Source organism: Triturus cristatus, chromosome 8 (genome assembly GCF_964204655.1).
Source record: "Triturus cristatus chromosome 8, aTriCri1.1, whole genome shotgun sequence".
NCBI lineage: Eukaryota > Metazoa > Chordata > Amphibia > Caudata > Salamandridae > Triturus > Triturus cristatus.
Genome location: NC_140591.1, coordinates 366,563,988 through 366,591,168, shown reverse-complemented (window position 1 = coordinate 366,591,168; position 27,181 = coordinate 366,563,988). Strand labels below are relative to the sequence as shown.

The 27,181-nt window shown below is 48.2% G+C and overlaps 1 protein-coding gene across 3 annotated transcripts in view; it reads left to right on the top strand.

The window, feature by feature from the left end:
- DCLK1 (doublecortin like kinase 1) overlaps window positions 1–27,181 on the top strand; it is a 1,175,807-nt gene that overhangs the window by 52,379 nt on the left and 1,096,247 nt on the right. For 2 of the 3 annotated variants that reach the window (XM_085621706.1, XM_085621708.1), the window contains exon 1: window positions 8,999–9,313. The exons of the other annotated variant lie outside the window; for it this stretch is intronic. The gene's annotated coding sequence lies outside the window, so the exon portion shown is untranslated. Of the gene's footprint in view, window positions 1–8,998; window positions 9,314–27,181 lie in introns of those variants that run through there. 3 annotated transcript variants of the gene reach the window in all.

The following is a 27,181-nucleotide window of genomic DNA, read 5'->3' as shown; positions in this document are numbered from 1 at the left end:
TTTATAAATAAATAAAATAAATACCAGTCTTTTAGTGTCAGAACTTCTGGCTTTAATTGACTGATTAAAAACATAAGCATGGGGCGTGGCCAAGCTGGCAATGGCGTGAGACGTGCACTGCCGGGGCTCCGGGCCGCCGCCGAAAGAAATCGCATCGGAAAGGATCTCAGCGGCAGGGGTGACGCCTCCAGAGGGGGCGAGAAGGCGACAGAGGGCTGCGGGCTGCCTCCGGTTGACTCGAGGAGCCCCGGGCCGCGTTTCGGCGGCGATCGTGGCTGTGGCCGCGGGGAAGGTCCTGGCTGCAGCGGGAGCGCCCGCCATTTTGTGTGCCCGGGGAGAGCGGAGCGGAGTGGCCGAGTGGGCACCAGCGGGCGGAGAAGCCCTGAGGCCCTGGGCGACGACGCGGGAGCTGAGAAGCGGCGGTGAGGCGCCCTTGGAGCCTGACGGGGGCTGCAGTGCTGGTGGGACGGCCTGACTGCCTGATGAGACCGAGCCCGCCATTTTGAGACCCCGAGCCTGCTGGGAGGCGGCCTGGGCTGCCGGGAGTTGGGGCCTCCAGAGTTGCAGGGCGAGCAGCACAACCGAGGTGAGGAGGGTGATGGATGCCTGAGTCCCGGGACCACACTTCGGCGACTTACTGAGGGGGCGGAAGGACAGCAGCGGTGGGGACAACCGTGACTGCCGCTGTGGTGGGGCCTACCCTGGCGACTTTGGGGGCGCCGCCTGCTGAGGGGCGCTGTCTCCGGTGAGGACTAAAGAGCTGCGGTGGGGCTGGGAGCGGAGCGTCTGGACTGGGCCCCTCATTTGAGCCACCCCGCGTCGCTTGCTGGGATTGTTGCAGCGCTCTTGCCCAGGCCTGGACCGTGACCGCCGCCGCCCGGACGATTGGCTCACCCCCCCACCTGCGCGCCCCAACCTTATCTGGCACAACAGGACTCTGAGGGGAGAGGGGCCGCTCTGTGTGGAACTGACAGGGCCCCTGGTGGACGGGGTCTGCTTGTTACTGGGCTTTCCGCCACGTGGGCGGTGGAGATCTTGGCCTCCGGCTGCGGGACACAGGGATGCCCCCGGGGCACGGCGAAGACGCTGCGGAGAGGACAGTGGGTTCCACAGCATCGGGGATTCTATGTTAGCGGCTGGCGGAGACGGAGCCCTCCTGGCGCAGTGACTGGCGGCGCCCACGCTTCTGAGGAGGTCCTGCGGGTGCGAACCCCGGTACCCCCCGTGCCGCCCGCCCGGGGGCCTACGCATTGCGGCGCTACGTCCTGGGCCGCTGGTCACCGGACCCGGAGCAGAGGGTGGACGTTGGACCGCGAGCCGATTCCCATCTGAGCCACTGGGGGTTGGCTGGCCTATACGGTGGCGGTGGTAGAGAGACCGGGCCTTGAGCGGACCGGACGGGCTGTGGTGGAGGACCCCCTGTCGGAGAGGTGTGGAGCCGCAGAATGACACGCACTAAGCCGGGGAGGGAGCCGCCGGTGGCCCCCAAGGACGCAACGGTGAAAGACCTCTGGACCAAGCCTGGTGCGGCACCGGCGGGCCCCTCGTCGACGGGGGCCGGGGCCTCGGCTGAGCCGGTGACGCAGTCCTTCATGGCACTCTTCATGCAGGACCTCAAGTCTGAGATTGGCTCGCTGCGCACGGAGGTTCAGGCATGTGTGAAGGAGCTCCGAAGAGACGTGGGTGAGCTTGGGGACAGGGTGGATGATATGGAAAAGACCCTCGATGCTCGCACAGAGGATCAAGAGCGCCTGTGGCAGCGGATTGCGACCCTGGAGCAGCAGCATGTGGAACTCCTGATCCGACAGGAGGATTTGGAAAACAGGGGGAGGCGCAACAATATACGCATACGAGGCGTCCCGATCGGAGCGGAATGTAACGATATCATGGCCTTCGTGGCGGACCTCCTCCACGAACTTCGGGGAGACGATGACGCCTCGCCGCCGACCCTGGATCGGGCACATAGGGTCTCTGGGCCACCTGGGAGGCCTGGTCTAATACCTGATATCCTGACGCGGGTCCACTTCTTCGTCGAAAAGGAGGCCATCCTGAAGGCGACCCGGGACAAACCCGACATCAGGTACAACGGTGCCTCAATCCAATTATTCCAAGATTTGGCTCCCACGACCCTCCGCCGCAGGAGAGACTTCAGACCGATCACCGATAAGCTGAGGGACCTTAACATCCGCTACCAGTGGGGCCACCCCTTCGCCCTCATATTCCAATGGGAGTCCAGACGCCGGGTATTGCGATCCTACCGAGAAGCAGCACAATTGCTCCAGATCCCGGACACCCCGCCGGTCAGCCCCTCGCGCCGCCCTGCGGGGCCGCGTGTACCGCTCAAGCCTAACTGGTCCAGGGTGCGTCGCCCAGGGAAATCTCTTTCTCCTGCGGCTAGTAGATCATCGCGGGACAAGCAGGACATCATACAGCATATCCGATCCCTGGAGGGGGGCTCATCGCCAGTGGGATCGCAGGAGTCCGCCCCCAAATGATTCTGTATGTCTCTGAGTCTGCGCTTACTGCGGGCCCCCGAGACGGGGGGGCTCGCTGCCTGTTCGCTCAGCCCGTTATTTGCTTTGACCCCCACTTCAACGACATGTCCACCCCCGGTGGGGTGGGCGTGATGCCTGCCTCTTTCTGACATGGCGACTTCACCTAAGGGGCGGTGGCCCGGAGTTGTCCCTGGTGTCCTTGATGTACAGTGATGGTGCCGACGGACCCCCGCTCCTATTCTTGGGAGAGTGACATCTCCGGGATAGTCTGTGCCTCTGTGCCTGGCAACTCCCTTGACTGGAATAGGCTTCGTTGGCCATGTTGGCTGTCTGGCTGTTATGTTGTTTCTGTTCTCTCCCCCGACCTTCTCCTTCACCTTTCCTTCCTACCTCCCCTTCTCCTACCCTTCTGGCGGGGGGGGTCCCTGGGGGCCTGGGGGATCTTGGCGATAGTGCTTGCGCTGGCTGATCAATTACCATGTCCACGGTACCTTCCTGGAAGGTTGTCTCCCTGAATGTGAAGGGGCTTAACTCACCTAGCAAACGGCACCAGATTTGGAGATATTTGCTCTTGCAAAACCCGGACATAATTTTCCTGCAGGAGACACACCTCCTTAAAGCGGATGTTGCTCGAATGGCCCACCCGCGTTTCCCCCATAGGTTTTGGTCTACAGCACTCACCAAGACAGCAGGGGTGGCCATTTTTTGTCGGGCGGGCTTCCCACAGGGGGATGTAAAGGTGGTCAGGGACACTGAGGGCCGATTCCTGAAGGTTGAGCTAGCGAGAGGCCGTCGCACACTTACACTTTGCAATCTTTACGCCCCCAACCAGGGCCAAGATGCCTTTCTGCGCAGGATAATCCGGGAGTATCTTGAGCCGGTGAGATCGGACCTCATTGTGGGCGGCGACTTCAACCTGGTGTGGGACGCGGCACTAGATCGCTGTGGAGGAGCCTTCCACGGGGTGGGGGCTATGTCCTCAGCAGTGAAAAAATCCCTCACCGCCTTAAACCTGGTAGATATCTGGCGTTACCACTCCCCGGGGCTGACGGACTACACGTATTACTCCCATGCACACCGCTCCTACTCACGCATCGACATGCTCTTCGTCTCTCATCCCCTGCTTAGGGACACGATATCGGCGTCCCACTCGAGTAGCTCGGTCTCGGACCATGCTCACGTGGAACTACTGCACCATGAGCGCTTGACGCGAACATCCTGTCCGCGTCGCTGGCGGTTCCCAGACCACGTCTTGCGGGACCCGGTCGATAGGGACGAAATACGGGAAGCCATTCAGGAGTATTTCGATAACAACGACATACCGGAAACCCCCCTCCCCCTGGTATGGGACGCCTTCAAGGCCTCGATACGGGGAACTCTCACCGCTATAGCCGCTGCTCGTGCGCGGGAGGCCCGTCTATACGAAATAAAGCTTGAACGCGAAATTAAGACGTTGGAAAAGATGGACCAGGACAGACCCCTGGCGGCGCATTGGAGGCGACTGGCGGTCCTCCGAGGACAGCTCCGCGCACATAGGATGAACAAGGCGGAACGGGCGCTTCTTGCTCTTCGACAGCGATTTTATGAGGGAGGTGACAAAGTGGGTGCTGTCCTAGCGCGACGCCTGCACACGCGGGCAGCCAAGGCTCATATCTCGAAGCTGAAGGGGGCTGGGGGAAACTGGGTGACTACCGAAGCTACCAAGCTCCAGGCGTTCCATGACTATTACTCCTCCTTGTATGCGGGAGAGCCCCCGGAGCCCGCACTGATTTCGGCGGCCTTGAGCGAGTGTGACTGGGAGCCGCTGAGTAAACACCACTCCGAGCTTCTGGAGGAGTCTATCACTTCGGAGGAACTAGTGGGCGCACTGGGAGACCTCCCGTTAGGTAAAACGCCCGGGCCGGATGGGCTCCCGGTGGCGTTCTATCGAGCCTTCCTGCCGCAGTTGCAACCGTACCTCCTGCTTCTCTTCAACTCCTTTGCGGAGGCTGGGGGGCCGTCTCCGGATATGGCGATGGCAGAGAAGCCAGGGAAAGACCACGCTCTTTGCTCCTCTTACCGGCCCATAGCCCTGCTAAATACCGATCTTAAGCTGTATACTAAAGTACTGGCCAAACGGCTCTGCGTTCATTTGCCCACCCTTATTGAACCGGACCAGGTGGGGTTTATCCACCAACGTCAGGGTGCAGACAACGTACGTCGCATAGCCCACATCGTGGGGAAGGCCAGGCATTGGGGAATCCCGGCCTGTCTCCTGTCGCTCGACGCTGAAAAAGCGTTCGATCGGGTGGACTGGGCGTTCCTCCGCGCAGTTCTACAGAAGATAGGGCTCGGACCCAAAATGGAGGCACGCATCATGGCCCCCTACCTCTCTCCCGCAGCTAGAGTGCGAGTGAACGGTCAACTAACGCAGCCTTTCCCCATCTGCAGGGGTACCCGACAGGGGTGCCCCTTGTCGCCCCTACTGTTTGCCCTGGTGGTGGAGCCGCTCGCTATCCTAATTCGCCAGTCCCCGGCCATCACGGGCATCTCCTTGCGGGGCCGGGACCACAAGATCGCGCTCTTTGCTGACGACCTCCTCCTTACGTTATCCGACCCCTTACGCTCACTCCCGGCGGCGCACTCGCTGCTTCAAACTTATGAGCGTGCATCCGGGCTTAAAATTAATCATTCTAAATCCTGGGCGCTTAATCTCACGATTCCGGAGGAGGAGATTGCGGCGCTACGGGCCTGTGCCCCATACCAATGGGCTAGCGGGTCGGTAAAATATCTCGGACTCAGCCTAACCCCGGACTTGGCCACCTGGACGCAGGCTAACTGGCAGGAGTGCAAACGCTCTGTATCGGACGACTTGCGCTCTTGGAAGGCCTTCCCGCTTTCCTGGCTCGGCCGCCTCAACGCAGTCAAGATGTCCATACTGCCAAAGATCCTCTACCTCTTTCAAACTCTGCCGACGCCCGTCCCGGAACACCAAATTCAGGGGCTGCAGCGGGACCTGGTCTCATTTATTTGGGGGGGTAAGAAGCCGAGATTTTCTAATAAAATTTTGAGGCTCCCCCGGGATAGGGGGGGTCTTGCCTGCCCCAACCTCCTGGAGTACTATTGGGCGTCACACCTCCGCTTCATTCTTGAATGGGGAGCGTGGGAGAGCGAGAAAGTTTGGTTCCACATGGACAGGGCAGTTACATGTCGCCCGATTTGGGACCACGCTTGGCTGCCTCGAGCGGCGCGCCACCGCAGTGCGTACATGGCGATCCCCACTAAGACGGTTCTGGAGATATGGGACAGGGTGGCGGTCCGTAGGGGACTCACTACTTTTCCCTCCCCTCACACCCCTATTGCACGCAACCCACAGTTTCCGCCGGCATGCCGCCCGCCCTACTTCGAGAACTGGACCGAATCCGGTTGCAGGACAATCCGGGATCTGTTTACAGGGGGGGAGTTCAAAACATTTGCCCAATGTCAACGGGAATTTGGGCTCGCGGACAAGGACAAATTCCAATACATACAACTTCGACATTGGGTGCAGGGATCCGCCTTGACGAGGGCGGCCACACGACCGCTCACTCCGTTCGAGCACTTAGCGCGAACGTTTGGCACCTACAAGGGGTTAATCTCCCGCATATAGAAAGTGCTCCAGCACGCACAGAATCTCGGCCCTCACCCATACCAGTTGCGGTGGCAGAATCTCTCCGGCTCAGAGGTCACTCCTGCGCAGTGGACAAGGCTTTGGCGCGATATCCCCAGAACGTTCCGTAGCATCCCCCGACAGGAATCGGCCTACAAGGTGATGACCCAGTGGTACTACACCCCTGCGCGACTTCAGAAGATGTTCCCCAGCGTCTCCCCGCTCTGTTGGCGCTGCACTCAAGAGCTGGGGGACTTTATCCACATTTGGTGGACGTGTCCACTTTTGACTACATATTGGAAGGAAGTCCTTAGCCACATTAAACGGGTGCTGGGATACCCCCTGCCGGAGGACCCTCTCACTGTTGTGTTGGGCCTCCGACCTACGTCTAGGCGAGCCATGACGGGCCGTGACTGGCACTTGAGCCTCCACATGCTGGGCGCAGCTAGGCAAACAGTAGCGATATATTGGAAAAAGGCAGAAACACCTTCTGTCAATGTGTGGTTCACCCGGTTGTGGCAGGTGGTGGCGATGGAGCTGCTCACGGCACGCCTTCAATTTAGAGACACTAAGTTTAGGACTCTTTGGAAGCCCCTGGTAGATCACCTAGGGAGGATAGAACATGCTAGGCTGCAGCCGCCGCGACTAAGGGCCCTTAAACTGTTTGATGATGAACTCTGCCCGCCTAATCCGGGGGCACACTCGGGGTTCACAGAGTAATTGCCCTCCCCAGTAAGGGGTCACAAGCTCTGGTTGGGAGCGCTATGGTCCTACCCCCCCGCTACGGCCCCGCGCGTCATTATACCTGTACTAGGGGCCCCCAGGGGACAGCACAAATTGATTGGGAGAGGGAAACGGAATATGGGTAGAGAGGTCCTGTAGTCACTGCCCACTAGCTAGACCTATTCCTCCTTCCCCCGACTTTCCCCCCCCCCCGCCCTTCCTGCCCCCAGTTATTGGTTTGTTTCTTTTCAGGGTTTAGGGAGGTGGAACGGGATACCACTGTCAACACAGCATTGAGCAGCTGTGTCCTATCCGTAGCCCAGGACTCTGAGAGGGATATGGGGTTAACAGGGAGCGTATATCGCTGGCCCCATGATACGCGGTGCGGGAGCTCTGCTTTGTCCTCTTGTATTTGTACTATACAGCTATGGTTTTTGCTGCCGGCCTCAGTGGTTGTAGGCGTACAGCTGTGTAATTTGCCTGACTGCCCCTCCCTATTAATCAATAAAAAGTTGGTTACACAAAAAAACATAAGCATGCTATACATAAAATGCTGAGACCTAGTCTGTCCTTTGAATTTTTAGAGACTAACCAATTAGGTTAAAGTTTTGTAGTCCCACTACATTTAGAAACTGTGGCCTAAAAACCTACTGTATCCTGGTTCTTTATCACAAAAGACATGGTTTCCAGTTGTTCCCAGTCAGTTGTTTTTAGTTTGGTTAACTGCCACGTGATCTTCTTTTCGAGCTGATAAATATATTTTTTTTGTAAAAAGAAGTCACTGACAGTTTTACACACAGGTCAAGATACTTTCTGACGTAAATGCCTACAGCCATCATTAAATGATGAGCCAGTCACATGATTTGCCATAATCTGTTGGGTGTTCTAAAGGGTAAATGATTCACACAGCAGACCATTGGATTGCAGAAACTTCCACACAGTTGTCCCTCTGGTCACTAAACACATTCCATTTCACGGTTGTGTTGGTTGGAAGCAATGGCCATCTTATTTTTGGTGCTTTTGAAGAAATAATCCTACTCACTACTCAAATGAATGGACCAGTAGATCAAGTGTCTCTTCTGACTTCAGGTGTGCATCCTGACCATTACCAATAAATTATATCAAATATGTAATGTGAGTTATAATCATCACTAGCAATCATAGTATCAGTCACAAATTGTAAAACTGTTGAGAAGTGAGGAGTGTCTGTTCCTGTGTGATCTGGAGCTCAGTTCTGCCCTCTGCATAGAGTCCGAGAGTCTGGATAGGTTAAGATTTAGTGGACCTGTATATAGATCTCAGCTGCAGGAGCTAAATCAACCCAATATTACCCGCTTGCTATAAATATGTGCTGTTTTATATATCTCAATCCTAGCCCAGGGGCATTCAAGAGTTTTCCATGAGAGGCACTATTTTCTTCAGGTGGAGGGGTGGGGAGGTTAACAGATTTGCCTAAAATCACAGGAGTGTGAGTCAGGGCCGGCCGGGGTTAGAGCCTGGACCACCAGTTCCAAAGGCAGCTTCTGTGGTGGAAGGCCACACCTCCCTTCCCTATATTATTCTGGATATGTGTATAGAGTACGACATTTCTAGATATACACTATAGTGCTTACAAACGTTCTTTTATTCACTTCGAGGTCGACTTCAAAGGCAGAAATACTACAAAATGTACACTTGTGCCAGTCCTGCTCAGACACACTGACAATCTTGGGTTCCGTGGTAGCCTGCTACTCACCGTAAAGCGCTTCAACGCCTCGTCAGGGATGGGAAGCGCTATATACGTACACATTACATTGCTGGTGTTGGGAGCTTTCACCGCATAAAGTGCATACAATGCGGAGTAGCCGATTAGAATCATAATGCATACAGCGTACTGTGCACGCAGCCTAGCGCATGCTATAAAGTATGGGATGCGCCTTCGGTGTATGCCAGACGAGCCTTTCCAAAATCATAGAGTGATGCGCCCTGGACCTGCATCCAGGCGTATTCTGCAATGGCTCTCCCACCTGAAAGAAAAGGTGACATTTAGAGGGATTCAGACGGAGAGCTATTAGCTACATAGGCGAGTCGTGCGGGAAAGGGGTGCCGGGCAGGGGGAGGGGTGGCAGGCAGCGAGGATGAGCAGCGAGGGAGCAAGCGCAGAGAAGGCGAGAGGCGCGAGGCTGGGTGTGCGGCGAGCAGGCTTCCACTCAGGGCAGGGCGCATGCAAATCGCTGCACTAGCAGCAGAAGGAGGCAGCGGCAGCCCAGACTCGGCAACAGCGGCGGCTGGGCACATCCAGTCAAGGGGGGGCCGGCGGCAGACACACAACAAAGGCTCTCGGCTCCTCTCTCTGCGGCGGCAGTACCATTCACCCAGCCAGGCAGGGGAGCCCGCTTCCACTCAGCATCCCCACGCACGGGAGCCCGGCACACACATCACCAACACAAAAAAGCATAGTTTGGGGGAAACAGTTGGACACACATAGGTAAGTTATTTTGATTTGGCAACTGAATGAATCTGGCTCATGCCAGAGCATCATTCTTTTAGCAAAATTGGCACGTCAGTGCTTGCCCTCGGCGTCCTGTCTTTTTCTAACCGTTAAACACTTGCTGGTCCTCTGCGCCTGTAGCCAGAGGCACCTTTGACAAAACGTGACTGCTCTGGGGATGGACAGCTCCATTTGCGCTGCAGTTTGCACCATTTTTGGGCACATAAAAGTGATGTCTCCGACTGCATGTTGACGTGTGAATGAGGTTTATGGCTTTTGGAATTACATTAGGGCGAGGACGGCCCTGAACAATTGCACCGCGTGAAAGGGCACAGCAGGGTCTCTGCTTTTTGTGACAGTGCATCAGCTGTTTTTTCGTTCCTCTTGTGTTGCCAGCCTCTGAAATGTGTGTGATGTTTATGGGTGCAGCTGCACACAGGTTGTGCTTGGAAAAGGATGTTCAGATGGTTCAGTATCTATCTAAATTGCTTTGAGAGGGGTTTGGCATCTGGGCTTTGGAGGGGGAGGGGGGCATTATAGTCTGTTTACAAATACTAATGGTGGTGGCAGGTGCACACAGCCTTGAATGACTGATGGATGTAAGCCTCATAGATGTGCCTTTTCTGGCATCAGATCTGTCTAAATTGGGTTTGTAATGCTAAGCTGCAGTGCGCTCGGTTTATGTCGGCTCTCTGCGCACATATGGTGTTTTAAACCCATGTGTGTGCATTGACGCAATGTTAGCGTTGTATGAGGACTCTCTGGCCACGCTGGAGTAAGAAGCATGTTCTACAACTGAGATTATGCAGAGCCACAATGTGCAGGAAGGAAGCTGTGAAAGGGGGCCTGGTTGGTTGGTGTTCATTTATAGCAGTGTTTAATCACAGCTCTTTTTGTGATACTGAATTCAGTAAGACTCATGGGATTCCCAGCCTATTTATAGCAGGCACCTCATTGGTTAGTGTAAGGCTGTCAACAGTGGTATGTCTATCAATGGTGCAGTAGGTGCAATGCCATCCGGGGTCAGGCGTGTCGGGGGCCCTCTGTGGTCCAGTTATGAATGCATTGTATAGCAATAGGGGACCCTCTGTGCCCCAGTTATGGATGTTTTTCATGAGTCAGCATGGGAGTAGGGGACCCCCGTGCCACATTTATGAAGGTTTTTCACGATTCAGCATTGGAATAGGGGAGCCTCTGTGCCCCAGTTATGAAGGTTTTTCATGAGTTAGCATAGGAATAGGGAACCCTCTGTGCCCCAGTTATGGATGTTTTTCATGAGCCAGCATGGGAGATGGGGGCCTTCTGTGCCCCAGTTATGAAGGTTTTTGCATGAGTCAGCATGGGAATAGGGGAGCCTCTGTGCTCCAGTTATGAAGGTTTTTCATGAGTCAGCATAGGAATAGGGAACCCTCTGTGGCTCAGTTATGGATGTTTTTCATGAGTCAGCATGGGGGTAGGGGACCCTCTGTGCCCAGTTATGAAGGTTTTTCATGAGCCAGCATGGGAGATGGGGACCCTCTGTGTCCCAGTTATGAAGGGTTTTCATGAGTCAGCATGGGAATAGGGGACCTTCTGTGCCCCAGTTATGGATGTTTTTCATGAGTCAGCATGGGGGTAGGGAACCCTCTGTGCCCCAGTTATGGATGTTTTTCATGAGTCAGCATGGGGGTAGGGGACCCTCTGTGCCCCAGTTATGGATGTTTTTGATGAGTCAGGATGGGAGATGGGGACCCTCTGTGTCCCAGTTATGAAGGGTTTTCATAAGTCAGCATGGGAATAGGGGACCTTCTGTGCCCCAGTTATGGATGTTTTTCATGAGTCAGCATGGGGGTAGGGGACCCTCTGTGCCCCAGTTATGAAGGTTTTTCATGAGCCAGCATGGGAGATGGGGACCCTCTGTGTCCCAGTTATGAAGGGTTTTCATGAGTCAGCATGGGAATAGGGGACCTTCTGTGCCCCAGTTATGGATGTTTTTCATGAGTCAGCATGGGGGTAGGGAACCCTCTGTGCCCCAGTTATGGATGTTTTTCATGAGTCAGCATGGGGGTAGGGGACCCTCTGTGCCCCAGTTATGGATGTTTTTGATGAGTCAGGATGGGAGATGGGGACCCGCTGTGCCCCAGTTATGGATGTTTTTCATGTGTCAGAATGGGAATAGGGTGTCCGTTTCCCTTGATTGTGTTAGGGCCCTTGGCATCCTTGTTATACCACTTCTTGTGTATGCTTGTTTAGTTTGACATATCTTAATGGCAGTCGAATTCACTCTCCAAAAGACACCCTATTTTTATTTTTTATCTTTTGTGTCTACAGCAAGGAAGATCTCGTGCCATGGTCTGGTCTGTTAGACTCTGTGGCTTCATTAAGGGTTGTCGATGTGTTCATCAAGCGCAACAGAATCTTTGAGGCCAATGACATGTCCAAAGCCTTGTGTGCTCTTGTACAGCCTGCATGCTAGAACACCCATTCGTGGCCTGTGACAACACTCTCGCTTGGGCTGTTGGGTTTCAATTGATTTCACGTCGCCACTTAAAGATTGGGGTTAATCATGACACTCCACCACAAGTTGCACTCTTTTTTTCTCACTGGAGATCAATGAATGGCTGGGCAAACAATTGACTTTGATATTTCAGAAGCTAAATCATTTCCCTAGGTATCCGATTCCGTCTGAGTGTTCGGGCACTGGAAGGCGTAGTAGGCCACGTGCACTTCGCTAATGTATAAGTCGAGAAGTGCGTCCTCGTAGAGTGCGGCCACCGGTAGGAATGCTGAGCTGACTACCTACATGACTATGCACCTGTATGGTCTACACAGGAAGAGCTCAAATCTCCTTCTGCATCACATATAATTAGGCACGAGAGTCAAGGCAACTGTTTTATAGAGGACATTTGCCATAGCTTCTTTTCATTGCATAAACACTCACCTGACAGGGCAGCCTCTCACCCCTTTGTTTGTTCCTACTCAATGTATTACTCGATATTTACATTTTCGAGGTATTCTGCTGGTCTCCTTCATTGCCAGTTGTTGTATTGTATGGTATTACCACACTTAAATAACACTGACTATTTCTATGTGGGGCACTGAAGCGATTGCCTTCATGAGTAGCATGCTACAGCACGTAGTAAGTGTGGTTGGAAGGATGTTGTCTTTTTTTTTTATCCAAGTGGGAAGGGTTTCCATGTCAAGTATGATGACCACTGAGGTGTGGTTACGTGTTATGGGATGCAGTGCTTAGCAGTGTGGTGGAGGGAGAAGTATGAGAGAGAGGTGTGCAGTGTATGGTTTTCAGGAAGCTGGCAGCTTTGAGCAGCTTTGCAGGTCCCTTTATGGTATTTCTTATTTTCCTAGTCTACTTCGCTGGTTACTGCACTGGGTTGTCCATTCTGAGATATCTTGTGTAAAGTTTATGGTCCTGAGCAGGCATAGGTTGAAGGAAATCAGGGGGCAGGGATCTGGGGATGGACTTTGTTACTATTTCCCCTTACCTGATTGCCATTGTGAGATGTTAAAAGCAGTCATACTATGTAGCACAATGATGGCGTAAATGAAAGTCCTGTGATGGCCAGCAGCACATGGCAGATCTCTTCAATTATGCCATGCCTGTTAAATTGGTGATGAGTGATTTGTTGCTGTGGACTTGTACATTACTGGGTGATGGACATGAACCATGGCAGTTTTGTCTTATGTGAGTGTGAGAGCATCAAACAGTGTAAGAATATTATTATGCAGTCTAAAGTATCTACAATCGACTGTCCTACAGCTGAGTGTTATAGTCTTAGTATGACCCGGGAGTGTTATATATTGTATTATATTGTAATTACATTATATAGCACTTTCTACCCCTGAAGAGGTACCGTAGCACTTTATGCAGGGCAGCATGCAGTTTTATATTTATTTATTTTGGTTATTGTTTGTTATTGGGATTAGTCTTGCACTTTTAAGGAAATCATGGCAGGCATTTATTCCGGTTTCCATGCAGTAGATTAAATTAATAGGAGTTAGGTGTAACCTTGTGTGGTAGGGGGATATGTGGGATTAATGTTCTGATTGACGTTATGAATAGATGAGCTACGGGAGCATAGGAATTGTTCGTTTTTAGGTGTATGACTTTTAAAGGAGAGGTTATGATCTTTGAAATGAGGTGTGGACAAGTTGCAGAGATACAATAATGGGGATTATGTCACGCATGCACATGACTCAGTGTAGGCTATGCTTAGAGAGTGGAGGCATGCAGAGGATGGAAAGAAGCAAGAGAGTCAACCAAAAGAACACACAATCGCAATGCAATAGGTGTCGCATTTACTAGAGTTTGAGCCAATGGTAATGCAATAGCTTAAACTCATGCAAATGCGAGACCTTTTGCATTGCAAATATTTGTTACCACCCACAATGACTGAACCTTTTCTTGTCTTGTTACACGATCTGCTTTATCTTGGCTGTGAGCACTATTTTGTTTAATGATTTGCCCCATTCCACCCACTACATCGCAGCACGCCGTCTGCTTTTATTTTATTGACTCATGGCGATTCGCTCTAACTTTAGCGGCCGCGTTTCTTTCTTTCTTTATTGTAGCAGCGTGTTCCGCTTTAAGTATAGCAAACGCGCTTACTTATTATTATTTTTTTAGTTTGTTTGCTAGTGCCCAAGTGGCTCTTTCACGTTCATGGAGACTGCGCCCCTTTCTTTAGACAAGCCGCGTCTAAAGAAAGGGGCGTGACCGACATTAATGTGAAACCTCACCATGGTGCTTTTTGACAAAAAAAGCATATGTTTGTCAAGTTGACAAAAAGATTTTTTTTTGTAAAGGCGCCCATGCTGCACTTTCACTTTAATAGCGGCCACGCGCCTTTCTTTTTTTTTAGATGCGGCTTGTCTAAGGAAAGGGACACGTCCTCCATAAATGTGAAGGCGCCGCATGGGCACTAGCAAACAAACAAAAAATAAAATAAAAACACACCACCATCACCCGTGGGTAAATAGAATTAATATAAATATAGTTTCATTTTTCCATGAAACCCAATGGAAGTAAAACACAACACGGGATGTATTTAAAATGTTTGTGCTAGAGAAGCACCTCCTCTTTCCCTTTGATCAACAGAAAGGGATGAAGGAACAACAGGGTCTGTTTTAGTGAATTTGTGACTAGTGCTGCTTTTCAGGGTAGGTAGCATTGGAGCGTAGGTAGCGTTGGAGCACCCACAACATAGGTACAATGAAGTGTGAGATCGTGCATCTGGCTGCCATTTAGCCTTCCATTAGAAGTAATCAGATGCAAAAACTGCAACAAGAAAGACCCTAAGAGCACAAGTAACAGGCTCGCAAGAACAAGACTACGAGAAAGGTGTCTACCAAGCATGGAAGCACAAAGCCCTCAGCAGAGGTGTACACACAAAGAATGCTTTACCTAATCATTATGCTATTATCTACCGACATAAGGGCTGCCCAGATTATAATCATTGTGGGCTTTATATTTTTTTGATGGATACATACATTTCCTTTCTTTCTAGGCTCCCAGATGTAATTAAGTGTGTAGAAAATACACTACAAAAGGATGAATTATGTTATGTTATGTTATAGTGGATTTATACCGCGCTCAAATACTCAAGAGTGTCTTAGCGCGCAGAGTTACCGTGGCCTAATGAAGTAAAGAGTTAAATCGGCTGATTAAAAAGAAAGGTTTTAAGTTGTTTTAAAAAAAAGTGGACTCCCAAAGAGGATTGTTAGGGTTCCACCCAGCTTGTGCTGTACTTTAACGTTGCTATGCCCTGCTTGTGTTGTCCAAAGTTACTCAACAGTGAGTCTTTTGGCATTTCGGTGTGTGTTGGCTCGTAAATACCAGCTCAGACACAACAGTGTTGCTTGAAACAGAGCACAACGATGGAAGGCTTAAGTAACTGATGAATTGCCAGCAGAAGCTAAGCTTGCAAGCTGCTCGCCATTGAGCTGTACATTTGTGATTCATTTTTCCAAACCAGGTTCTGGGGTAGTCTAAATTGTTGGCAGTGCAATGCCAGGAGAGGTCCTGCCCTGCTGTTGACAGTGCCATTGAAGGGACCTAAGGTTATTATCTCGCATGCCTATGGAAAATGAACTCTTTCCATGAAGTCAGTCAGTCAAATCACTTTATTCGATACTTAAACCTTTAAGATCACAAAAGTACAAGGTACACAATCAAATACACATTAAAATACAAATGTCATAATACAAATGGTGGTAGCAATAATGTAATAAAAACCATTGATTTTAAGAGCAAGATTGGATGTGAATTGCTGTCACTCGGTCTCCTTGCCCATTGTCACCCTCAACAATGAGACTGTTTCACGCATGAGTGACAGGAGAGAAGGAATTACTGTGTTAGGTAAACATCTGTAGAAGATCTGCCAGGGTGAGTTCTTGTATGTTCAAATCTCATCAAACATCTCTCTGGATTTGAACCTGTCAGGGGGACAGAAATGAAGCGCAGTCCAAGTTGTATTTGAGAATGGAAGCTTCTTTCCAGGAACTCCACTCTTTGTAGCTGCGCCTGATCCAAGCCCATGGTTCCTCCCTTGACAGACTCTGTCGACTACAAACCTACGCAAGTCCACCAAAACAGGTCTTGCTTTTAAAAGACTAAACGGCCTAGTCTATAGAAGCAAAGGCAAAGAAATGCAAGCAGTGAGGAGAAATGAGTGAGATAATTGTGTGTGAAGGAGAAACATCAGAAAACATGGGCCCCTTGAAGTCTTGATAAGAAGGGGTGGAGGGGAAGAACCAAAGAGGAGGTGTTTGAAAAAGGGCGGCGGTACATCAGGAGTGGTGTGACATTTACGGAAGGAGATAAAACCCGCTTCCATCGCAGTGCGACTGTTTTCTCACTGAATTGTGTCTCAGGGCCTGCCTGCACTTTCACAATATTTAAACAGGTAGGCTTTCCAAAGAAAGTGTTAGCTTCTATTTCAGGTTGCACAGCGCAATCCTCCGAGGTCTAATTAGCACCAGTGTTTAGTCTGGGCCATGTGCCCCCAGGGCAGGGCTGTATCAATTTGTTATTTGGTATGTTCACATGAGCACTGCAGTGCACGTGGGAGTGAGCAGTGATGATTGCTAATGAGGAATGCATATTCTGAGCCTCTTCACCAATTACTGCCCTGTGGGCACAGGGAACCAGGTGTGATGTTTTACCTTCATGAGTGACAGCATTGGTAATTCATAGTCACTAGATCATTTCTGCAGAGGGATTTATGCCAGGCGCTGGGGAACATGTGAAACCCCAGTATAAACACTGTGGTCTATCATTCCCCACTGCACCCAAGAATAGATGCGCCTTTAGATTGGGCTTGGCATCTAGTCCTGCAATTCAGCATGATGTCATGAAGTTATCCCATTACATCTCGGTGCCAGCCACTCTGTCTAGACTGACCATGGGGAGCAGATCTAACTTGTTAGAAGGTGGATAGGCATACATGTGCAAAGGGGAGTACCAGGCTACATAAAGAGTGCTTCAGTGCAGCTCTTTGATGTCTAGGGATCACAGCAGAGCTGTGATCAACAGGCAGAAGATCACACTTTGCATCAGAGGTTATATGGACAGATGGGCGACTTCTCATAAGTACCAACCACATCATAAGTCCACTCTGCACATATAAAGACGAAGAGCTGAGGAGACCTCACCAGACCGTAGGAATTCTTTTAGGTCTGGCCTTTGAGGCAGCTTTAGCTCTCTCACCAGACTATTGTTTTCCAAAACAAATCGTACATAATATACAGAACGGGGATTTTGGTTAGCAGCCTTCTTCCATTAGTCTGTTGGCTTGTCATTCCCATTTTGCTGCCACCCACCACAGCATACAACATGGCTCCTTTAACTTTCAGTGATTGCACATCACTGTGGACACTGTTCACCTTCGTTTAAAATACTTCATTTTTCTCGTAGTAACAAAGGTTTTTAAAGTGTGCCTTTGTAAATTTCCTTTTTGCAAAGTCAATTTATTTTATCTGTACTTTAAATTCTCAGTTAGATGTCTACTTACATTTGCTGTTATATAGTGTTTATGTGACATTGCAGCTGCCTGCAATTTAAGTGAGTGGCTGGGTGAGGATTTCTTCTTGTCGCCTTCACAAAAAATAAAAATAATACTAAAATGAAGATCCCTACTAAAAGGCTTTTCTTTAACATCAATAGTAAAGCAGCAACCTCAGTGATTCTCTTATTTTTATTTAACATTTTTGTTGCATGCATATGGTGGCCGACTTTAGGTGGCAGCCTGTTTTCTTTTCTTTTCTTTTTATGTCAGGTGCTTGCAATAAAAAACATAAATAAATAACCAGTGCATCAGCATGGAAAGACCCATTGCCTTTGCCAATGTTTGTTCTTGTATGGAAAGACCCCAAAAAACTAGATTTAAAATATTTAAAAGTACACACTTTTAGAAAGGAGGGAGACTCCTTCCTAACCCATGTAAGGTAAGGTGCACTAATCTGTTCTGGGGATTATAGAGCCACAACCCTCAACAAGCATTTGCAATGCAATAGGTCTCGCATTTGCAAGAGTTTGAGCTATTGGCATTGCAAATGACTATGCCTTTTATTTATGTGTTTTGAAAACCTGCAAGTAGTGTGTAAACACGCACTTTGTACAGACAGTCCTTGCTTACGAGAAGCAAGGCTGGCAGTAAAATTGGCGCAGTTATTGCCAACCGTGCTTCTCGTAAGCAATGGCTATAAGTACAGAGTACATGTTGACGCTCCTCTTGCCAGTTCAAAAAACATAAATAAAAGGCATTGTGCCATATGTATCAATGTTAGGTTTTGCGATTCTCAAATAGCGAATTTTTGAGAATCGCTATTTGAGAATCGCAAAACGTTATGTATGTAGGATTTGCAATAAATATTTAGAATCCTACATATTCCTTAATTGCGAATCGCGAATTGCAATTCGCAATTAAGGAATACCTCCCCATATTGTCAATTTGCGATTCTCAATTAGAGAATCGCAAATTGAGAATGCAATTTCAAGTGTGCCAGGGTGTCAAAAGGACACCCTGTTGCACCCCTGAAATGAGCATGGGTGCACATGTGGCGTACATACATGCCCTAAGGACATGTATGTGCGCCACATGCCACTTTGAAAAATGCAAAAATGTGCATTTTTGAAAGAAATTGCAAATTACCAACAACCTGTAGTTTGGTGGTAATTTGCGATTTCTTATGCCATATTAGCACAACTTGGGTGCCTCATACATTCCATTTAAGGAATCGCAAAATGCAATTCCTTAAATGCATTTGCAAAATAAGGAATTACAAATTTTGCGATTCCTTATTTTGCGAGGCACTTTTTCTTTTATACATACCATTAAGCCTAATTACGATACATATGGCCCATTGTCATTTACAATGCGAAGAGCTCAAACTTTCGCAAAAGCGAGACCTATTGCATTGCAAATGCTTGTTTAGGACTTGTGCCCTGGTTGCCTGGCATCACTGTCTTTGAGACGTACCCCTGCATTCTCCATTTTTCTAAATCATTAACATTTTAAAGCTCCCTCTTGTGACCTTTAGGGTCCCGAGATTTATATCTGCGTGGCCTCTGACGTGCTAAAACTGCTGGAGTGGAGTAAATATAAATGAAGCATTGGGACAGACATGTCCCCTGCATGGCTCTGGAGAGCGGTCGACCCTTCTCCGTAGTAGACTGTTTGTATAGTCACGGGACGTCACTGCAGGTTTCTAATTTTCGCCACAGTGGCCACAACAGTCACGCGTCTTCACTAATGCCACCCCATGAAATGGATTGAGACCACAGAACGTAGCTCTGAGGTCAGCAGGGACACCCAAACTGCGCCCCTCTTTTGCAAGTGACTGCTGTCCTCTCATCTGGCTGTGAAAGGCTGGCAATGATGGCAGCTTTCATTCTGCTGAACTCTTTGCCTATTGTTTTCGGGGGAGGGATGCCTATATGTCTGTTAGTCTCCCTCCACGGGGCATTTGTTCCATATGTGCATAGCATTGGTGGACAGTGTGTGTGTGTGTGTGTGTGCTTTCGTCCGTCCAGGTCCGTTTGTTAGCTGCCGCATGCAGGCTTGGGAGTTTCCTGAAGCTTCCTCGTAGATATTTACTGGAACTAGGATGCCGCCCAAAGCATTGGAGGCATTTTCCTTTCCTTTGTAGTGAGACCTCCAGTTTTCTATCAGGCCGCTCCGAGCTGCATCCCCTTTTTCTGCCGCATTTCGGTGCCTGTCTGGAGGGAACCAATACGTAAAGTATTGCAACTGCCTTGAACCAGTTTGGGGAGGGCTCCTGTAGAACACACTGCTGGCATGGGCTGATCCTGAACTGTTTATGTAGGGGTATGAAGGGTGGGAGATCTACATAATTGAACATAGGAGAGAAGCAGGGCTTAATTTGTAAATAAAATTAGTTCCAGGGCCCTCGTCAGTGTAACGTCGCCCCTGTGATGTAACAAGGGCAACTTGTGTGACCCGTTTGGCTTCCTGTACCATAGGTGATTAGGGGGCGTGCTCACCCCCTCCGTGTGCTGTATGGAGGGTGGTCCGCACGGCCCATGTGGTGTGAATTAATAAACAAGGGTGGAAAACAGGTGAATGTTTAGAACAAGAAGCGCGAGAGAAGCGCATGCAAAACAAGCAGGAAGTGGGATAAGGGAGGGGGTGGCAAATGGTGTGCACTTTCGCGGCCGCTTTGATGTTCTCAGTGGCCGCGCGGCTCACTGAGAACATCAAAGCGGCCGCGAAATGATCACGCAGGCTGCCAAATGGTGCACGCGCCCGGCGCACATGCACTGTAGTTGGCGGCCTGAAAGCACTAGTGTGCACTTTCAAATCCCCCGTTTACAAAAGCTCTCACGAGACAGCGCTAAAGCGCTGGCTCAGGCGAGACCTAAAAAAAGGACTATCTATCCACCACTGAAATGGATAATTAGCTGGGTGGGTGGCTTTGTGCTTCGAAGGCAACAACCTGATTTGAACCCCTCGACCACAAATGAGCCCTAGACCAGTAGTGGAGCAGGATTGTCCCGATCGTGAGCCCTCCAGTGTGGAGCTGCAGACGTTTTGAACATCACCCCCCAAAGTTACTGGAACTTGTCAGAAGGTTTCTAAGAAATGTTTCTTACTGAATGGGGATTGTGACTAAGAGTCTTTCACATTTTGTATGCGGACAACCGAACCTCCTTCTACATAGTCCCTAGAATGCAGAGCTTAATTTTAGCTGGTGGTTTCTGGCGCTTGGTACTAGTCAGGGTCAGACTGGCCATAGCGGGCAACGGGCGGCCACCAGGGTGGGGGCTGTTTTTGTTACTGGGGGCCGGCTTTGCAGCATAGCTGCAATATTGGCCCCCTGCAACAATTGCGACACAAAGCTTTCCATTTACGCCCAACCCCCGGGGATGGGGGGGCGTCCGAGCTCTTTGCCAGGGCCGGTTTTGGTTCCCAGTCCAGCCCTGGCACTAGCACATAATCGTCAGCACCAGTGCTTATAGCGCAAACTCGACCCAAAGTCGAGTGGAGTGCTTTTCATGCTCGCCATTTAAGGACACATTCAATTTTGGTAGATATGAGGAGATTAAGTGATTACGCCGAGACCCAAACCTTGTTCCCCAGCTCCAAAGTCAGCAGCTCTGGCTGTTATGCCACATCCTCTCCCCACTTGTAGGGTTTCATGGTTAGTAGTTGGTTTTGTAATAGGCGTCGCTAATAGGAGCATTGGGCTGGTGCAAGTTGCCAACTGACAAGAGCCCCTGCATATATTTTTTCACAAATTAGCCACTGCTAGAATGCTTGTTACATTTGTACCCAGCACTTGCTATGAGAAAGTCAAGGGATTGTCGCTACCTCTCCCACCAGGCTACGCCTTAACTTCATTTAGAAATGTCATAAAATTGTCCGTGTACATCAAGTCAGCATGGACCATGGGCCAGGTTAATAGCCTTAACACATTTAAAACTTGCTTTAATGTTTCAGATTGGGAGGTTCATCAGGCAGACGGAGCATACAAACTGTGATAAATTTGAGGCACTGTTAGGTTAGGTTTATTTACAAAGATTCTGACTTTATTTAGGCTAGCCCACATTTGTTATCCCTTAAAGAAACTGAATGAGTTGCATTTTGTTTTCCTCTCCCCACTAAACAGCAACATTTTGTGTGATAAGGCAGTCTAGAAAACATAGCCCCGAACTTTTGCCTCTCTATGGATTTTCAAAGTACTCTAGATTTTTTTCTTCCATTGGAGTCTAAGCTGCTTTTTACAACAGAGAGAATGGGTGCTTTTTTTGTGTTCAGTACACCATAATCAACCCTTTAAAGACTGGGTCTGTAAGGTGGAGTGGCTCGGCCCTGCACTAGAGTGGCAGAAATCTTCTGTTGAGCCGGCAAGGCACGCCGTGTCTGGTGAACTTGTCATCCCTCTCGGATAGTCATATTATTTAGACATGATATAGAATATGAAATTAAAAAGTGCAAATGAGGAAAGCCACTAGCAATTTAGCAAAAGTTACTTTAGGTTCTGGAAATCCAACCTACCTATGTAAGGGGATTTCCTACATAACAGGAAACTGTGACCATTAAGTCAATTTATTTACTCGGGAGTTTTCCAAATACCATTTTAAAAAGTACTGCAAACCCCACCATGTCAGCTGAAGAGCTTCTTGCTTTACTGAAGGACTGAAGACTCTTCCACAGTATAAGACTGCTGTACATCTCACCTCATCTCCAGAATCAATAGGATCTTCTGCTTTACTTATGGAGTGATGGGATTCCCCATTGTTAGAACCAAACAGCCCTGCAGCATTGATGATAGCTATGGTGTCCAACCACTCTAGTTGAAACAATGGAGTCACCAGCTCAACCCAAAAGGTTTTCCTGAAAGACCAGTAGAAGAGCTTTTTGATGCCCTAAGTGGTTGCCTCAAGGAACTGTGCCCGTATTCCAGAAAAAATAAGAGTTGTTAAGTCACCTTGAAAGAACCAAACTAAGTGTATTCTTTGTTTCCAAATTATTCGCCAAAAGCTCCTATTGAGTTGATTGTAAAGTATGAATCTAACTTTGACCTTTTATACAACAAGCGATTGCCAGAAAGAAATTTGCCTTGACGGCTGAACATTGAGAGAAGTCATTACCAGGCCAAAGATCCACCCCCTGATTTTCCAGGTTCTCTTACAACCCGGAATTGGCTTGGATCTCAGTCCAGCTCGAAACACAGAGAAGGGCACGATCAAAGATGACCTAAATATCAAGGATGTCCTAAATATATTGAACTTCAAATAGACTTTTGTGAATCATTGTAGTAAATTCCTATCCGGACGCCCCCATGTCCGAACATGGGGTGGGCGTAACTAGCATAATTCTGTGTAGTGTAATAATGTGGAATTACCTCAAAATTTATTGAGATGACGTAGAATTGCGCAAGAAGACTAAGGGGCATATGTATCAAACGATTTTTCAATCGCAAACGCTGCGATTCGCAAAATAACAGCGTTTGTGATTAAAAAATCGGTAATCGGGATGTATGAGGCAAATCCCATCGCAAAATTAAGGAATTGCTAATTTAGCGATTTCTTAATTTTGCGTAAGCATTTAAGAAATCGCAAATTGCGATTTCTTAAATGATATGTAAAAAGCACCCAAGTTGTGCGAATGATCCTTAAGAAATCGCAAATTACCACCAACTTCCAGTTGGTGGTAATTTGCGATTTCCTTTTAAAAAGCACTTTTTTAAATTTTACAAAGTGCCACGTGGCGCTCATACATGCCCTTAGGGCATGTATGTGCGCCATATGCACACACATGCTAATTTCAGGGGTGCATCAGGGTGTCATCATGACACCCTTGCACCTTTGAAATTATTCTCAAATTGCGATTAGCAAATTGCGATTCGCTATTTGAGAATTACTTCCCATTCATTCCTATGGGTCTCCTGGCCCATAGGAATGAATGGGCAGGTATTCCTTAATTGCGATTTCGCAATTTGCTAATCGCAATTAAGGAATTTTAAGAAATCGCAAAAAGTTTGCAATTTTTGAAATACATCCCGTTTTGCAATTCTCAAATAGCGATTCTTTAAAAATCGCTATTTGAGAATCGCAAATGGTGATGTTGATACATATGCCCCTAAATCTGCATTTAGCTCTATTTTCTAAGCACAAAAATGCCCCCTCGCTTCCAAAATGGACATGAGGATCCATTTTGGACTAAGAAATAGTGATAAATGCAATAGAACATAAATAGCAAGTGCAAGCAGACGCTTGTGCTCCCTTAATGTGCACTTGGAGTAGGATTTCCCCCTCTTAATCTCAGCATTTAGCGCTAATTTCTTAACGCAAAAGGCACCTTTGTGTCCGTAATGGCGCTAAATACAGCAGAATATAAACAGCAGTGCAAACAGCCACTCGTGCTCGCTAAATGCGCTTTCACTGCATGATTATTTCTGGCAAATTACTCTTAATTACCTGAGCTGGCATAATCGCGATATTATTGGTAATTCTGTGTCAAAAAGTAACGTGGAATTACTGAAATTGCTTTGAATTCTCTGGCATAATTAACATTCCTCCCAGAGCTAGTCCTCATCTAGTAAACTTGTTTATTTTTTACGGTTGCTTTTGGCCCTTTCGTCTTTTGGTGCATTTCTGTTCAATACGTTTTTCAGATTTGGTGTCCACCTCTGTCTGTATCTCGTCTCCGTATCGTATGACTGTTTTCTGTTGTGCTCCTGTTTTGTTGTATCCTTCACATCGCCTGCAGGGTTTTATGCCGTTTGACATCCAGTTACCAAAATGTGAAGCCAGCGATTCTTTGACAGTTTTTTACATGTGAAATGCGGTGTTTAAGAGTTTGGGAAGTGATTTCCTCACATTGCTTAGATTGCTGGAAGCATAAAAAATGCCAACCAGCCTCTGCCTTTTTACCATTTAATCCCATGTTGTCTGGGTCCCGTTTAACATTACAAAAGTAATTCATTCAAGCCTGGCTGAATTAAAACCTGTTTAACACGTTCGTAATCCTTCCTCCTTTATGTGGTAGTTGCAATTAATTTTTTTTCTTTCTAAATATTAGTATGTTTTCAATGTGTTCCCTTTCCCCAACTCCATTTTAGTGTTCTGCTTATATATGCTGAACTCAGTTCTTCTGAGTAGTAGCCTGATAGTAAGCCTGCTACTAATGACCACAACAGCTTGGTGACTGAATGAATTACTACCGACCTATGAGACTAATTCAACCAGAAGGCTGTGTATCCGCTCTGATCTGAGAAAGCGGTCACCCACCTCCCTCCCAGATATCCATCCATTGCTGGTGGTAAAGAATGTCTCACTGTAGCCAGGGGTGGCTCTGTATTCCACTTTATCTAACATATCAGGTTTTAACGAAGCACAATTAAACTGGTTCAGGCAGTGTTTTTGTTCATTCTTGTAGCCCTTTCCAATGCTTAATTTGAGCCTGTGGTTTCCGGTGCTCAGCACCGGCACTTAATCATCAACACCTGCTCTTTTCATGAGCATCAGTTAAGGACACATTCATTTACGGGCAGATTTAGTGATTTGTCCAGAATCCCAAGATGTTCAGCCGGCGCCGAGACTCAAACCTGGCTCCCCAGCTCTGAATTCAGCAGCTCTGGCCATTACTCGACATCCTCTACCCACTTTCATGGTTAGTAGTTGGTTCTGTTTTAGGCTGGTGCAAGCTGCCTCCTGAAGAGAGCCCCAGCACTTATCTTTTTACAGATTAACCACTGCCCCTTTCTCTTCTCATAACTCTCCCTTGCCAGCTCTGACAGACACTGGCTGTAGCTTAAATTTTACTTATCTCACTCCAGATTATAACAGCGCTGAAGATTACTGGAGCTGCTAAAGGCATCTGTGTGCAGCCCAGCCTGCAGCTCTTGGTTGTGAACCTCAGGTCTTAGTACATACAGCATATATCCTACTGAGGGCAAGTACGCGAGTACCATTAAGTGGGGTAGTCACGTCAATGGATGTCGAACAAAGCTGGAAAACTGACGTCCTAGATGAAATCAAATGCTCCTTGCATTGGTACATTATTCTGCTCTCTCAATCTCTTTTTTGGGCATTTTTCAATCAATATTTGGATTTGACATTCATGGCAAAGCTGTTTTCGGAGCTGAGCGACTAATGAAAACCCCTGCCTCTCATGAACCTGAGGCTTCTGGGATATGGTCCATTTACTGTATTGTCTGGTGCATGGGGTTAGTTTTGGTCGTGTTACAGGATTAATGGGTTCCTTTAGATTGTGGCTCAATGTTGTTGTTGCAATCTGATCTGACTAGCTCTATTAGCAGGGTTTAACATTGTCAAGCAGTGGTTGCCCTGTATCCCCTTCAATTCATGGTCAGTTTCATGGTTGTCTTTCTCCATTGGTTTCCTTTATTATTTTCTGATGGACAGGAGCCAGTTGGCTGGCAGTCCCCCCTTTTCTTCTTCAGTCCTTATTTTGAAATGTTTTGACAGTCGTTGCAATATGCTTGAGGAGACATGAAATATGAGCTATATTGATGTCACTTTTAATCTGTACATTTTAGTTATCTGGGTATTTCTCCTTTTTTAGCTATATTTTAATCCATTTATTAGAATTATCTGTGTACCATTTTAAAGCAAATTACGGTATCTGTAGTGCGCATCATTTTTGATTGGTATTATATGCCTCTCACTATTGTACCAAGGTCTATTTAATGAAACTAATCAAAATTATTTCAACTTGTACGGAAGGGCTTATGGTAATGAATTTTGATTTCAAACCTCTGTCTCTATTATCTTGCTTCTAGCATCTACGTACACGTGTTTCAATTCCGTATTTTTTGGGGTATGCTACAACAGTTATCTCTTCTTCTTGCTTGAGGGCATTAATTCAGGTGGTTACAACATTTGACAAATGCAATGACAAAGTCTCTCGTTGAAGATCAACCCAAGAGAATAAACATGCCCCATCTGATCAGCATTCATTGTTTGCATTGATGCAGCAGTCCACCTGGTGTCCTGTCGTCGTGGTCATTTTGCTTTGTGGGATAAGGCTGCAGCACCTATGTACCGTCCATCTCATTCTGTATGCGCCCCTGGTTAACTGCTCTAAGTTTCCTCTTTTCCAAAAGACATCATGGGAGACAGGAAACGTTTGATCCTCATAGTCAAAATATTGACTTCTTTTCAGCATAAAGCTGCCACGTTAATGACCTAATGCCTACTTAAATTCGAGCTAGGCAGTAAAGACCCAGCTTTCCTGCTTCCCTGATGTGTCAGGTTTGTAATGCTCTATAGTGGGAGGCCAGTATTGGATAAATGCTCAAATAAAGGAATCAACGGATCACATTCTCACTAAGAGCATCCATTATCTAGGACTACAAATAGGAACTCAACACCCTTTTTGGGAGGACATTTTGGAGAGTTGGCGATTTTTGGATTGTAGGTGAGCAGCATGTGCTGATTGCTCTACATGTCATATGCCTTGATCTCCTACAACTTTAGTAATGGTCATTGCCGACAGCACCATGCTGTGCTCATGAGAACTCATAGGTATCTTATGGTGTGTTGTGTTCTGGTGTTCAGACAAGTTACGAATGCCCCTCATTCTGCCTGTGTGATGTTGGTCTCCTCATTCCCTTCTGTATTTTTACTGTGGCTGCCAAATGGGCTGCTCAGGCAAACATAACAGTTGCACACTATCATTGTGCTGACAACCACTCTCTAGATCCACAAATCACTTGCCAAAATCCCCTACACTATAGAGGTTTACACTACACGTGTGAACATGACTTCCATTGATGATGTATTGGAAAGCAATGACTCTCTTACACATTTCATAACAATGAAAACATGGACACAATTGCATGGTTTTGAGACAACCTTGCTTTTTGTTGGACATATTT